Genomic DNA, 15,134 nt, shown 5'->3' with positions numbered 1-15,134 from the left:
TTCTGTAGCGAATGTTGGTTCGTTAGATTCTTTTTCTTTTTCTTTAGTTTTTTGCCAGGGACCTATTCGTTAGTTTCATTTACAGATTAGCCCTTGCATTTCTAACTAACCCAACTTTTTGCTTGTTTGCCCGAATTCGATGAAACGAACGCCAAAATATTCAGAGTGATCTCATATATCCAGTAAACCAACTTGAACATGTTTTTGAAAATTTCAAATTTGATTTTGTTCTAATTAGAGTTTGAACTTCTTTTGATCGTAACTTGAGTTTCTTAGCTCCATTTTAGTTGATTATTTGCAAATCGAAGCTAATAACATGTACCTTCTGTTAATATCTAATCCACATAATCATGGTACTGTTAAAAATTGTTTTCTGTTTAGATTAGTTATTTGCTTGTTTTGAGTTTTCCGAATCTTTTCTTTGGTTTTTCTTTGCATCTTTTGCTTGAGTGCTTATGTATGCTATTGTTTGTTTACGATAGATTTTCCGAAGTGCAAAGCTTGTTACTACGAATCTCTAGAGTTTTCCGATCATCAGCAAGGCAAGTTACACTTTGTTCGTACTTTTCAATACCCAGTTTTTACTATGCATTAGTTTCACCCTCAAAGATTGCATGAGTAGGATTGGGAACATGTGGTTTTGTTATGTAGTACACGAGGTAGGAACCTATTAGTTTCGATCACCCCGGGAATATACGTTATGCTCATAAATTGCTTAGTCATGCTCGTAGACGGGGTTTGATATGTGAGATTCATCGAAGTTGCAAGAGTAATAATAACAAAGGAAAAGTTAAGGTGACAACTTTAATACACATCTGGGTGGATTGTTTGGGGCACCTGGAGAAACCAGTGCTTTCCCAAGGGAATTCTAGAGTACCCGTGTGATTACCCTAGGTCCGCCACCCAGGCTCAAAGGGATCATATGATATTTCATGCCTAGAAACCTCCATGTGCAACCACAAGCTGTCAGCGTTCTAGGAACGGGGGTCCCCAGACTTGCCTGCCTGCGGCCTGTGGCGTGGCTCGGGCAGTGGCCCAGTACGGCCCATCTTCATCGACTCAAGCTCAAGACCCTCGCGAGGAGCCAAGCCTCGCGGGGCGGATGATAGGAAGCTTCCTCAGGAGCAGCCTCGCCAGGCAGGCTCGCGAGGAGGCGGAGAGATCAAGGCGAGGGTACCTCGCGAGGTGCTCGTGACGCAAGCCATGACGATCGAGGCAGGCGGGCGCCAGGCGGGCGCCGGCCTGTGCAGTGCCCTTGTTTCCTCTTTGGTGCCAAGGGAGCAAGCACAGACCAAGGCATTAGGCAAATGCTACTATTTCGGTGCAACAAGACCAAGACCAGCAGGGCGGCAGGATGGATGTCACCATGGAGCCCAAGATGGCGTCATCGTCAGAGTCTTTGGCAGTCAAAGACCAACTTTAGTCAGGATAAGTGTACTAGATGTTCCCCTTCAAAATGGCCGTTGTTGGCGCCCTTCCCACTCAATATTTGGGAAGAGGGCCAGTGCCTCTGTATATAGGGCTAGCCACCATAGTAGAGGAGAGAGATCTGGCATCCGGGATCAATTCCTTCCCAAGCAGAGCCACACCACACACCCACAAGAACATCCCTCGCGAGGCTGTTCTTCCTTTGTATTGTTCATTATCATCCCCTGAGGCAATCCACACACCACACACTGGAGTAGGGTATTACACCACAATGGTGGACTGAACCAGTATAAACTCCATGTCCCTTGTGTTGTTCATCTTGCTATCCTAGATTCTTAGTGAGGCTTTGGGACGTGGGTCGGCGGAGGAGAGATCTTCGCGCGCACCCCAGAGTTTGAACCTCAAGGGTCTGCCTGAACCCAACATCCGACATTTGGCGCGCCAGGTAGGGGTGCGCCAGAGTTCTCCCTGCCGATGGCCCGTTCTCCATCAACACCGCGCTTCGCCGTCATGGCAGGCAATGGGCCGCCTGTTCTGGCCTCAGGGGCTGGCGCCGGGCCCTGGGGGCTCCAAGCTCTGCCCCCGCCTTGCGACATGTGCGGTGGCCAAACAAGTTCAAGCCAGAGATGCCACCGCACTACGACGGCGCGGCGGATCCGCTAGCTTTCCTGTTAGCATATGAGGAGGCCATCCTCAAGGCCGGGGGCGATGAGCGGGTCATGGCCAACTGGCTGCCCATGGCACTCACCGGCGTCCCTCGCATGTGGCTGCTCCACTTCCAGCGTCTTCGGTGGTCTCCTGGGAGGAGCTGTACAGCCTCTTCCTCGCCCACCACGCAGCGCTGGCACTCCTGGTCGTCGCGGCTCTCCTAGGTGGTTCGCAAGCCCCACCCATGAGTCGCCACGTCAAGCCGTTCGTCCGCCAGGTCGGCGCTGCCCTGACTCGCCGCCCAGCTCCTCCGGGTTGGGCGGCACCCAAGGCTGACTTGACCTTCAGCTTGGATGATCACCCCGCCAAAACCGCCTGCTCGGGTGCGCTCCCGATGTTGTGTACTCCTACCATCTGCCAGATGGCCGTCACCAGGACCCTCATCGACGGTGGAGCCGACCTTAATGTGCTCTCGATCGAGGCCTTCAGCCTCCTCAACGTGCCGCTGGAGCGACTCTGACCCATCCAGCCCTTCTCGGGCGTCGGGGGCAGCCCCACCGGCTCTCTAGGGCAGATCCGCCTCCCAGTGACATTCGGCACCCAAGCCAACTTCCGCACGGAGCTGGTTGACTTCGACGTTGCCCCCATCGGCCTCCCGTACAACGCCATCCTTGGCTACCCGGCTTTGGCCTAGTTCATGGTAGCAACCCACCCGGCTTACAACCTGATGAAAATGCCCGGGAGCAGCGGTGTCCTCACCATAGCCGGAGATGCAAAAGATGCCCTATAGGCGCTCAAGCTCGTTTTCAAGGCGGTCACAGTGGCGCAGCCCGCCAGCACCGATCCCCCCAAGGCTAAGGGGGCTGCGCCCACCAAGAAGGAGCAGTTGTTCACCCAAGACAGATTAGAGACCAAGCAAGTACCAGTCGACGACGATGGGTCCTCCGGCGCCACCTTCACCATAGGCACCAATCTCGATCCCGAACAAGAGGAGGCCCTGGTGAAGTTCCTACACGCGAACAAGGAGGTGTTCGCGTGGGAAGCCAAGCAGCTGGCGGGGGTCCCGAGGCAAGTGATCGAGCATCACCTGAACGTATGCCCCAACATACGCCCCGTGAAGCAGAAGGCAAGGCGGCAGTCCACCGAGAAGCAAGCTTTCATTGTCTAGGAAACCCGCAAGCTGGAAGCCGCGGGAGTCATTCGCGAGGTTCGCTATCCGAAATGGCTGGTGAACCCGGTTGTGTGCCAAAGAAGGGGGGGAAGGAGCGCATGTGCGTCGATTTCACCAACCTCAACAAAGCTTGCCCACAAGATCCGCTCCCACTCCCCCGCATCGATCAAATCGTCGACTCCACTGCTGAGTGTGACCTGTTGTGTTTCCTGGATGCCTTCTCAGGCTATCACCAAATGAAGATGGCAGTCGAAGATGTGGAGAAGACGGCTTTCCTGACCCCGTGTGGGGTGTACTGCTACAACTATATGCCGTTCGGATTGCGCAACGCGGGCGCAACCTTTTAGCGGCTGATGCACATCGCATTAGGCCGGTAGCTCAGGAGGAACGCCGAGGCTTATGTCGACGACATAGTGGTAAAGTCTTGGGAGGCGAAGACTCTGATACAGGACCTGGAAGAAACCTTCGCGAGCCTTCATGAAGTGGACCTGCGGCTCAACCCACAGAAGTGTGTGTTTGCTGTTCCCTCTGGCAAGCTTCTGGGTTTCCTCGTGTCCCACAGAGGGATCAAGGCTAACCCGGAGAAGGTCAAGGCAATCGAGGACATGAGTCCGCCGCAAACTCTCAGGGAAATGTAGAAGCTCACCGGGCGGGTAACTGCACTAGGGTGCTTCATCTCCAAGCTAGGGGAGTGCGCTTTGCCCTTCTTCAAGCTAATGAAGAGGAAGGGACCGTTCGAATGGACCCAAGAGGCTGACGAAGCATTCCAAGATCTCAAGAAGTACCTGACCAGCCCTCCTGTGATGGTAGCGCCACGCCCGCAGGAGCCCTTGGTGCTTTATCTCGCCGTCACACCATACTCCGCTAGCACAGCTCTGGTGGCCATCTGGGAGGAGCATCGGGCCAAGACCGCACCAGTCGCGGCAATCCTAGGCCAGGAAGGCCCCGCAAGGGTCACGCCCTCAGCAGATACAAGTCAGCCTCAACAAGGAGGCGTCCTCACGGCTGAGGGGGCTCCACCAGTCCGTCTGGAGCTGGGGGCTCTTGCCCCTCAGGAGGCGCTCGACTCCCCGGAGGGTGCGGGCTCCGTCGCTATGCCCGCCCTCGTCGAGCATCCCGTGTACTTCGTTAGCACAGTGCTAAGCGATGCAAGGGCACGGTACCCCATGCCTTAGAAGCTCCTCCTCGCACTGTTGGTGGCCTCTCGGAAGCTGCGGCACTACTTCCAAGGTCATCCCATCAAGGTCGTCTCGGCATATCCGTTGGAAAGGGTCCTCAGGAGTCCTAACTCCGCGGGAAGGGTCGCCGAATAGAACATCGAGTTGCAAGCGTTTCAGTTGGAATTCAGCACGACTAGGGTCGTTAAGGGAGCTGCGCTTGCAGATTTTGTAGCAGAATGGACAGAGGCGCCAGGACTTGAACCAGGCAAGGACCGGTAGCTTTCCCCAGGAAGTGAGGCGCCGGACGACTGGGTTATGTACTTCGACAGAGCTTTCTCGCGACATGGCGCGGGGGCTAGCGCGGTGCTCATATCCCCCACTCAGGACAGGCTCTACTACGTCGTGCAACTCTGTTTCCAGCATGGAGAGAAGGTTTCCAACAATATAGCAGAATACGAGGGGCTGATAGCGGGCCTAAAAGCTGCAGTGGCCTTGGGGGTAAAGCGCCTCGTCATCAAGGGCGATTCAAAACTCCTCGTCAACTTCTCCAACAAGGTGTATGAGCCAAAGGATGAACACATGGAGGCTTATCTGGCAGAGGTCCACAAAATTGAGAAGCAGTTTTGGGGTTTGGAGTTGCAGCATGTGCCCCGCGGTACCAATCAGGAGGCTGATGACATCGCAAAAAGGGCATCCAGGCGGCTGCCTCAGGAGCCCGGAGTCTTCAAGGAAAGGCTCTTTAAACCCTCGGCGGCGGCGCCACCATCAGGCGCAGCGCAACCTCGAGCGGAGCTCCCTCAGCCACCTGCCTTGGGAGCTCCGGCCTGTGGCCCGACCTCAGGAGCACGCTTGCTCCTGGTACTGGAGCCTCAAGAGGGATGTTGGACCGTGGAACTCAAGAGCTACTTGATGCAAGGGACTCTGCCAGAAAAGGAGGAAGTCGCAGAATGCGTGGCATGGCAAGCCATGGCATACTGCATTCAAGATGGAGAGCTTTACCTGAAGCGACCAAACAACGTGTCCCTATGTTGCATTTCTAGGGAACAGGGGAAAGAGTTGCTGGCAGACATACATGGCGGAGACTGTGGGCACCACTCATCGTTGCGAACCCTTGTTGGCATGGCGTTCCGCAGCGGGTTCTACTGGCCCACAGCACTCAACGACGCCGTCAACCTGGTTAAGGCTTGTGAAGCCTACCAATTCCATGCCAAGCAGATCCATCAGCCGGCTCAGGGCCTGCAGACCATACCCCTCTAATGGCCGTTCGCAGTTTGGGGGCTGGACATCTTGGGCCCGTTTCCTCGGGCGCCTGGGGGCTATCACTACCTCTACGTTGTCATCGACAAGTTCACCAAGTGGGCTGAGGTGGAAGCTGTCCGCACCATCCCAGCAGGCTCCGTAGTCAAGTTCATCAAGAGCCTTGTGAGCCGATTCGGAGTGCCTAACCGCATCATCACCGACAACGGTTCGCAATTCACCAGCAATCTCTTCAAAACATATTGTGCTAATCTTGGAACGCAGATATGCTATGCTTCAGTGGCCCATCCTCGAAGCAATGGCCAGGCTGAGCGAGCCAACGCGGAGGTCCTGAAGGGCCTCAAGACCAGGACCTTCAAGAAGAAGCTGGAGGCCTGTGGCAGGGGCTGGTACGACGAGCTCCAGTCTGTGTTGTGGTCCATCCGCACAGCCGCAACCAAGTCGACGGTCGAAACCCCATTCTTCCTCGTCTACGGGGCAGGGGCGATCCTCCCTCACGAGGTCAAGCGTTGCTCCGCGCGGGTCCTAGCGTTCGACGAAGTGCAGCAGGACGCCGTGCGAGGGATGGATCTCGTGCTGGGGGAGGAACGCCGTCGGGAGGCCACGCTGCGGGCGGCAAGATACCAGCAGGCGCTGCAATGGTACCACTGCCGCAACATCCGCCCCAGGACTCTCGAGGTAGGGGACCTCGTACTCAGGCGGGTGCTCTCCAGGGAAGGGATGCACAAGCTCTCTCCTATGTGGGAGGGCCCGTTCAAGGTTGTTCATGTTTCCAGGCCTGGCTCCACGCGCTTGGAGACTCAGGAGGGGATGCCCATCCAGAACGTGTGGAACATTCAGCACCTCCGGAGATTCTACCCCTAAAGCAAGGCCTAGCGCTTGTGGGAAAGGCCCGGAGCTTGTGAAGAAGGCCAATGCCTGTGAAGCTTGTCGCTTTTGGGAAAGGCCCGGTGCCTGTGAAGAAGGCCAATGCCTGTGAAGCTCGACCCCCCCCCCCACAAGAAAAGGCCTGGTGCCTATGAAGAAGGCCAATGCCTGTGAAGCTCGCCGCCCGTGACACTCTCACGTAATAATGAGTTGGGGATGTACACGCCCCGAAGTCTTTGGAGTGCCGCCCCTGGGCCCCGGGGGCTCCCGCCCACGCCCAGTGGCAGCACTTAGCTCTGCGCTGGTGAGAAGACGTGGAAGATTAAATTAGGTGTCGGACGCGACTTTTCATTTGCTTTCTGCAGTTGGCTAGTTCATCTTTGTTTGGGACTTTAGTTGGAGTTGCTTTCGATGTTGTGCGCCATCCTCGGCCTGCGTTTTCCTATCTTTGCCGCTCGCCTGGATCTTCTTTCCTTTCGCAACACTCGCGAGGGGGCTGCGCGGGCACTCTCGCGAGTGTTCTGGTTTAATTTCGTGAGGTTCCCCGACCTAAGTTCGCAGCGGGAGCACTCCTCCCGGTCAATGCCCCACGGGCATCACGGCGCGAACGCTGGACCCGAGCCGGTCACCCCAGCGGCTGGGTCCAAAGCCTAACCCACCGCTAGTCTTTTTGCAGGCCTCGAGACACACGACAAGGCCTCTGGCCGGAGCCTCCAGAGGCTGGCGCCGCAACGAACCCCCCACCAAGATAAGTTATTCCTACACATGAGCACGCTACACCGTAATGCGACACGGAAATAATGGAAACGGCATGATAATTAGAAGCAACAGTCTAGCACGCCCCCGCGGGGCTCCACATCTCTCTCTCTATGCAGATGAAACAAAATGGGTGTGGCTCGCCCAACGACAGCCCAAGGGAGAAGATCAGCATCACCCTCCGGAGCTCAAGCGGTCCCCTCCTTACGCTTCATCGAGGCGCGACGGTGGAACGACCCACCTCCCCCCTCGAAGCGAGTGCGACGGTGCGGTGGCTGGTCACGGCCGCTGCTGGAGGAACTGTCGTCAGAAGGGGAGTCACCAAACTTGGCGAGTTGCAGGCGCCGCCAGGCGCAGGCCCGCCCTCGTCTTCGCTGCCGCCGTCTCCAAGGTTGAGCATTCGGCCGTCGTCGTCTCTCTTAGGGCAGCACCCGGCACGGCGGCCATCTTGTCCGAACACCTTCACGAAGAGGGTGGCGTCACCGTCGAACTTGAAGTGAAGAGTGCATCGCTGGCTAGGCCACGCGCGCGGGCAAACATTTGCCAGCCGTGAGTCAGCGCCACATTCCGGGCAACGGAAACCTCCACCGCCATCCAAGAGGCCCTGCTGCAACAACCGTCCGCCTGGAGCCAGAGCCCGCCCATGGCACCAGCCGGCTGTTCGCCGGCGAAGAAGCGGGGGAGCTGAAGCCAGGTGCCGGCCGGATCCTCCAACCAAACGACAAACTCCGGCAACACCTCCGCCGAATGGAATCACAGGCGGGGAGGCCGCGCAGCCACGGCGCACCTCCCCTTGCCAATCAAGTGGCCCTCACCAAGCGAGGGTCCTCCACCGTGACCTCGGGCAGTCTTCGCAGGAGTCGCGGGATGTTTGCGGGGGCGACCTCGGCCACGCTTAGCTGGAGGGGAGTTAGGCCCCTCCTGGCGGGCCTTCCCCTTCTCTGCGGCCAAAAACCTCTTCGTGGGCGCCATGGGATGCGACAAGCCAATGGGGGAGGAGCAAAGAAGAAGATGCGGAGCAAGGAGAGATGGACTGGAAGGGCTCGCGCCGTTCCGTACATACAGCCGGAGGAGGCCAACCGTCGGCCTCCACAATCGCAGGTAATCATGGCTCATTTTTGCATCCAGGGACTTGTCATGTCGAACGATTGCCGAGGCACCATGGGGAAGTGGAGACACCCACGTCCAATCAACCGCCACGCGGCACCCAAGGCCGCAGGCTGTTGGGGCCCATGGCGCTTCGCACTTGCCCCTTCTCTTCTCTCATAAGCCAAGTCCGGGCACGCCTTGGGCCCGGGGGCTACTGTTGGTGTTCTGTGAACGGGGGTCCCCAGACTTGCCTGCCTGCGGCCTGCGGCGTGGCTCGGGCAGTGGCCCAGTACGGCCCATCTTCATCGACTCAAGCTCAAGACCCTCGCGTGGAGCCAAGCCTCGCGGGGCGGATGTCGGTGTCAAAACTGACGGATCTCGGGTAGGGGGTCCCGAACTGTGCGTCTAGGCGGATGGTAACAGGAGACAAGGGACATGATGTTTTACCCAGGTTCGGGCCCTCTTGATGGAGGTAAAACCCTACGTCCTGCTTGATTAATATTGATGATGTGTGTTACAAGAGTGGATCTACCACGAGATCAAGGAGGCTAAACCCTGGAAGCTAGCCTATGGTATGATTGTTGTTCGTCCTATGGACTAAAGCCATCCGGTTTATATAGACACCGGAGAGGGCTAGGGTTACACAGAGTCGGTTACAATGGTAGGAGATCTACACATCCGTATCGCCAAGCTTGCCTTCCACGCCAAGGAAAGTCCCATCCGGACACGGGACGAAGTCTTCAATCTTGTATCTTCATAGTCTTGGAGTCCGGCCGATGATGATAGTTCGGCTATCTGGACACCCCCTAGTCCGGAACTCCCTCAGTAGCCCCTGAACCAGGCTTCAATGACGACGAGTCCGGCGCGCATGTTGTCTTCGGCATTGCAAGGCGGGTTCTTCCTCCGAATAATTTATAGAAGATTGTGAACATCAGGATAGTGTCCGGCTCTGCAAAAATAAATTCCACGTACCACCGTAGAGAGAATAATACTACACAAGTTCAATCTGCTGACGTATTTTGTGGCGTGACGTCATACCACTACCAAGCCTTTACTCAAATTGTTTTTATTGTTCCACCTCCGCGCGTTTAGCGAAGTGGTTTCCTTGGCATGTCTTGTCGAAGCAGAGATCGTGTTCCCCTTATTCCGGGATTCCCATCAATACGGACGTGGGTAACCCAACCGCGCCATTGATTGTGACGCTTGGGAGATAAGCGAGTTTTACCAGGCCGGTGGGGACACATGTATTTGTCCGCCCATATAAGGGGATAAAGATCCAACCCTTTTACCTGCGCCTTCTTCCTCTTTGGCTTATCCATCTCCGTGAACTCGAGCTCCAGCGCCCAAGTCCGCACTTCTCACCTCAACCTTCTCCAACTATGTCCGGAGCGGGAGGCAAGTGGATGGCCTCCTCCGTCACGGAGGGGCAGATCCAGAAGCTGCGCGACACCGGATATTTGTCCAGCGACATCACGCACCGGCTCCCCGACGAGGGAGAGCTCATCCCCACCCCCAGGCCCCATGAGAGGGTAGTATTTCTTCCCCATTTCCTCCGCGGGCTGGGCTTCCCACTTCATCCCTTTGTCCGGGGGCTCATGTTCTACTACGGCCTAGATTTCCATGATCTGGCCCCGAATTTCATCCTCAACATCTCGGCGTTTATCGTCGTGTGCGAGGCCTTCCTCTGCATCCAGCCCCACTTCGGCTTGTGGCTCAAGACCTTCAGTGTCAAGCCGAAGGTTGTGAAGGGCAGCCAAGCGGAGTGCGGAGGCGCCATGGTGGGCAGGATGTCCCATGTTACACTACTGGAAACAGAGTATTTTCCATCAGCCAGCTCTTTGCCATCTGCCAACTGATGGCAAAGAACGTCTTTGCCATCTGCTTATAAAAAACAGATGGCAAAGAACTGATAGACGGCAAAGAACATGGTTGCCATCAGCCAATTCTTTGCCATCTGCTAGTGGATGGCAAATAATATTTGCCATCTGCCAGCAGATGGCAAAAAGGTTGGCAAATCCTGTGGCCGTTAAGAGTGTAACGGCGTACTAGCCCCACCCCTTTGCCATCTGCCAGCAGACGGCAAAGATTCTTTGCCATCTGCTGGCAGATGGCAAAGAGATGGGGTTATTTTTTTCCAGGTAAAAAAACTGTGGGGTTATTTTTGTTCTGATTGGTTGAAATGTTTGTGTCATGGATTGATGACATGGCATCCATCCATCCATCCATCCATCCCATTTATCTAAACAAAAAAAGAGAAAGAAAGAAAAGAACCCCCACCCTCCGGGCAGCCCAACCACCCAAACCCTATTCCACCCCACTCCATCGTCGCCGCCCCTAGATGCAATCTCGCCGCTGCCACGCTCGCGCACGCTCGCCGCCGCCATCCATCCATCCTCTCGAGCTCGCACACGCTCGCCGCCGCCACGTCCGCCGCCACAGGCGGCGTACGTGAAGCTCGCGCTGCACGCGCTCAAGCACCCGGCGGCGACCGTCAACGGGCTCCTCGTCGGCCGCCTCCCCGGCCGTCGTCTCGGTCGCCGATGCCGTGCCGCTCTCCCACCAGCCGCACCACCTCTTGAGCTCGCGCTCACCCTCGTCGAGGACCACTTCCAGGCGCAGGGCCTCGCCGTCGTCGGATACTACCACGCCAACGCGCGCCGCGACGACGCCGACCTCCCCGCCGTCGCCAAGCGCGTCGGGGACCACATCTTCCGCTACTTCCCCCGCGCCGCCGTGCTGCTGGTCGATGCTGTGATTTCCTCTGTTTCCCCTGTCTTGAGCGGTTATGGGGGTGCAGAGATCTCGCTTGGGTGCTGATTGGGGTTCTCCTTTCTGATTTTGTGTTGATTCGATTAGCTGGACAACGTGAAGCTCGAGGAGGTGGTGAAGGGGAGCAGCCGCGATGCAGTTGTTCAGGTACTCGCCCATGATCTATGGAAATCAGTATCCCTTCATTGCTTTCAAATTGATAGAGATTAGTATGTTTCCTTAGATACTGTATCTTCTATTAAGTTTTTACTGGTAACTACGAAAATTAGACCATGTATTGACTTTCTTCCTAGTGATGGAATAGATCTTGCAGCAATATTATTGACTTGTGAGACTCCCACTAGATAATTCACTTCTTGCTAGGCATAGTATGCTGTCTTGCAAGTTAATTGCTTAATTTTTTCGAATGCTTAGTTATTTTTGGTTAAGTTTGAACTAATTCTTAAGAAATCCTCTCATGCACCCCAGCCCTCTAATCAATATGTTCAAATGATGAATGGTCGAACATGAGCATTATTTTCTCTCTCTAGGCCTTTTTTCTGTCATTTTTCATGCATTGAACTAATTGTGGAGTGGCTTTGGAAAGAGAAGGTTTGCTTTATAGCTGCTTAAGTGTATACTTTCTGAATCATTGTAGAATTATAACTTTCAACTAATATGCACTGCCTCGAAATGGCTACCATGTTTCATCTCACAAATCAGTAAGTTACCTAAGAATTAACTGAACACTAGCATATTCGTTGAACTTAGCGTCTTAACACTATGAGCAATGCATATATTTTAATTTATCACAACTTAATTTGAAAAGTTGCTGAACCAACATGCACACTATCATATGCCCATCTAAATGCCATGAAATGCAAGCAGCCATCTTCTGCATGAAATAATTATTTATGCTTGGGTTTATGAATCACTGGTGCAATTTGTTCACCTTAAGTGCAAAAGCAGGAGTAGCAGCAATATGTTTGGGCATATGTGTTCTATGCCTACTAACAGAGATAGCAGTGTTACACTGTTACTTCATTACCTTATGACTTAAGAATCAGTTCTGGAGTTGTCATATAATTTGTTGAGTTGTCATATAAGGTCGTCTCTTTCGAGCGCAAAGACGGGTCTGCGGTGGATGCTGGGTTGCAGCTCAGGTCGATGGTGCGGCCATGGACACAACCTCCTCAACCTCGACAACCAATGCGTCGGCATGGGAGCAACTAATTCCTGAACCTTTGCTTCTCCTCTTTTAATTCGAAATTCTTAGTTTAGTTCCAGATTTCTATGCATGCCACCTTGATATGTTTGATGTTCATCGATCGTCCAGATTTACTAGCACACCAGATAGAATTTGGGACTGATGCCATTCAATAGATTTTCTAGACATTTTATTGTGTCTCATGCTGAAAAACAAAATGCACAATGAGCTTGTTTGACTTTTTTGATGCTTAGAGTATACTTGATCAGGGGGCAGTGTTATTTCCTGTGATCTTTCATGTCATTTGCTAGTGTGATGCTTCAAGATGACAAATTTAAAAACCTAAACTATTGTAAATAAGCGTTCTGCATCTTGAGCATTCAAATGTGAGCACTTAACCATTGTACAGCTTTTGAATATTTTGTTTTGTATTTCTTTTATAAACTAGCGGGGTGACCCGCGCATTTGCGCGGCTAGATTTTGCAAAAGATGTATCTCTCCTAATATAGAGATTGTCTTGAATACTCTACCTGGACCATTGTTTCTTATATGAACATGTTTTTTTCCTGGAAAACAATACTTTGAAAACAAACCATTAATGGAATATTCCTTGATGTAATCAAGCTAAAGCTTTAAAATGTTGATAGTCATTCTTAAAAATGTTTAAGTGTACAAATTTTCTCTATAGCTTTTAGGATTCATTGTCTATAGCTAATTAGAAACCAAAGGAGTAACATGTTGAGGTTATGCTTTAAGAAATCCTTTCACATAATTTAAAAGTTCAAATCTAAACATTGTTAGAAGCTCTCTTCTACACTGTTCTCATCAAAGCATTTCTTTTTAAATCATGCATATAGTTTTCATCTAGTAATTAAGTGAAACTAATATGACTTATCATGTATTTGATATTATTTCTTACTTTGAATATTTACTCCTGTATGATGTAACCATTCCATGATGGCTTCAGATAGTTCTTAACATGATAAAGACATAAAATTTGAGTTGCCAAAACTCAACTCTCTTCCACAGTCCCATCCAACTCAATCTTGTCGATACATATATTACATTTTTCTATGTTTTGTTGAAAAAGCAACCAACGTATCTTGATACATCTGCTGCATGTTACATTCACATGGGTTATCCGTTTTCATATTGTGCATGGTACAGAAAATAAATGAAATTCTAATTTTATTTGAAACTGGATCCGTGTTTCAGCACTGTTTTAGTTCCAAAGTTGCTTAGATTTGTTTATGTTCAAAAATAATGTACATTACATTATATTATGTCTTAAAAATAAGTAGGGTGTATCTTTATTCTGTTAAAATAGTTTAGTTAGGATCCTGGACATGAAAGATGTACCTCACCTTCCTCCTAGAACTAATGTATATACATGTGAAAATAGCTGGGTCTTACATTGCGCTTCCACCTTTAATTATTTCTATCAAGTTACGTTTACCGCAAAATTCAGGCCCCATTTGGAGTTCTATAAAGTGTGATATTCTCGCAAAATTAAAAAAAAGGAGTAAAGCTTGATATTCCTAAAAAATATTATAATTTAAATCAAATGCCCACCGTAAAAAAAATTAAATAAAATGCATTACTTCTTGTTAGGGATTTCATATGCAGATCGGACTGCTTTCCTCTTTCTTTTCGTACTTTTCTTTAGCTATGGACATGGACGTGACATTGGTTTAGGTGGCAGGTTTGCCTCTGTGTAGCGCTGGCTTTGTTTTTTTTCTCCTATTAGAATTCAAATCAGAATTGGGCATGTGTTGTTTTGCGTGCAAGTGTCCTTTTCATATACGTTGACTGTGGTTGCCCTTTTCCATTACGGACATATGTACGTGGTAAACCTTTTTTTAGTTGACACGTGAAGGAATTTTTGTGTGTAAAAACATTGCACCTTCATAATATTTGTATGTAACGTTAAATCTTTAAATCTCGGCCGTCTAAATCTAAAATTAACGGTTGAGGTAATTTAATCTATGTGGATGAACGTAGTGGCTTATTTGTCTTCTATCTTAATTATGATGATAGTCTACGCACGATGTACACATGTTAATTTTTATGGTGGAGTGCTTATGTGGAGACTTTACACCTTGCAAGATCATTCGGTGGTGGTGACCCATATGATGGCGATTCGCTCCGACCATTCCAGTTTTGGTGGTGGTGGTGCTGCTGCTCCTATGATGGTAGACTCGTCTGATTCCCCTAGCCGCATCCATGGTGATGAAGCTCGGCCTAGGCTAGAACCCCCTCCAGTGAGCTCCTCACGTCCTCTTATACGCCTCCTACTTGGTTGTTGGTTCTATGCTCCGCCTTTGTGAGGTGTAATTGTTCAATTTTGTTCATAGTCGAGCATTGGATGATATTGTATTTGTCATGATGTACATGGTTCATGAACTATGCCAACCTACAGCTTTGTTGTACTAGTGATAGTAGGATAATGCAAGTTTTGACAATCCATGCATATTTCCGCATCATAATAATCTTCTTCTTCTAACTTTCTTCTTTCCCATTTTACAGATTTGCTTAAGATCACGGAAGCTTGGGTTGATGGAGTGCTTGTATTTAGTTTTTGTTTTTATCTTGTGAACCTTGCTACCTATGGATGAAACTATGTAATATTGATGAAACTACGTGTATGTACGGATGAAACTTGCTACTATTGTTAACATGTGTTGGATATATATGTGTTCATGACTATTGATAATATGTGTTGAATATGCTATATTGGTCATATAAATATATTTGTGTTTGATTTTCTGTGAAAATGAACTGATATAAGAAAAAACAAAATTAA

The 15,134-nt window shown here is 51.3% G+C and overlaps 1 pseudogene; it reads left to right on the top strand.

The window, feature by feature from the left end:
- Positions 1–5,526: 5,526 nt before the first annotated feature.
- On the top strand, positions 5,527–14,809 carry LOC123078550 (ER membrane protein complex subunit 8/9 homolog; annotated as a pseudogene).
- The last annotated feature ends 325 nt before the right edge of the window (positions 14,810–15,134 follow it).

Source organism: Triticum aestivum, chromosome 1B, assembly GCF_018294505.1.
Source record: "Triticum aestivum cultivar Chinese Spring chromosome 1B, IWGSC CS RefSeq v2.1, whole genome shotgun sequence".
Lineage (NCBI taxonomy): Eukaryota > Viridiplantae > Streptophyta > Magnoliopsida > Poales > Poaceae > Triticum > Triticum aestivum.
This window is presented reverse-complemented; position numbering and strand designations above follow the sequence as displayed.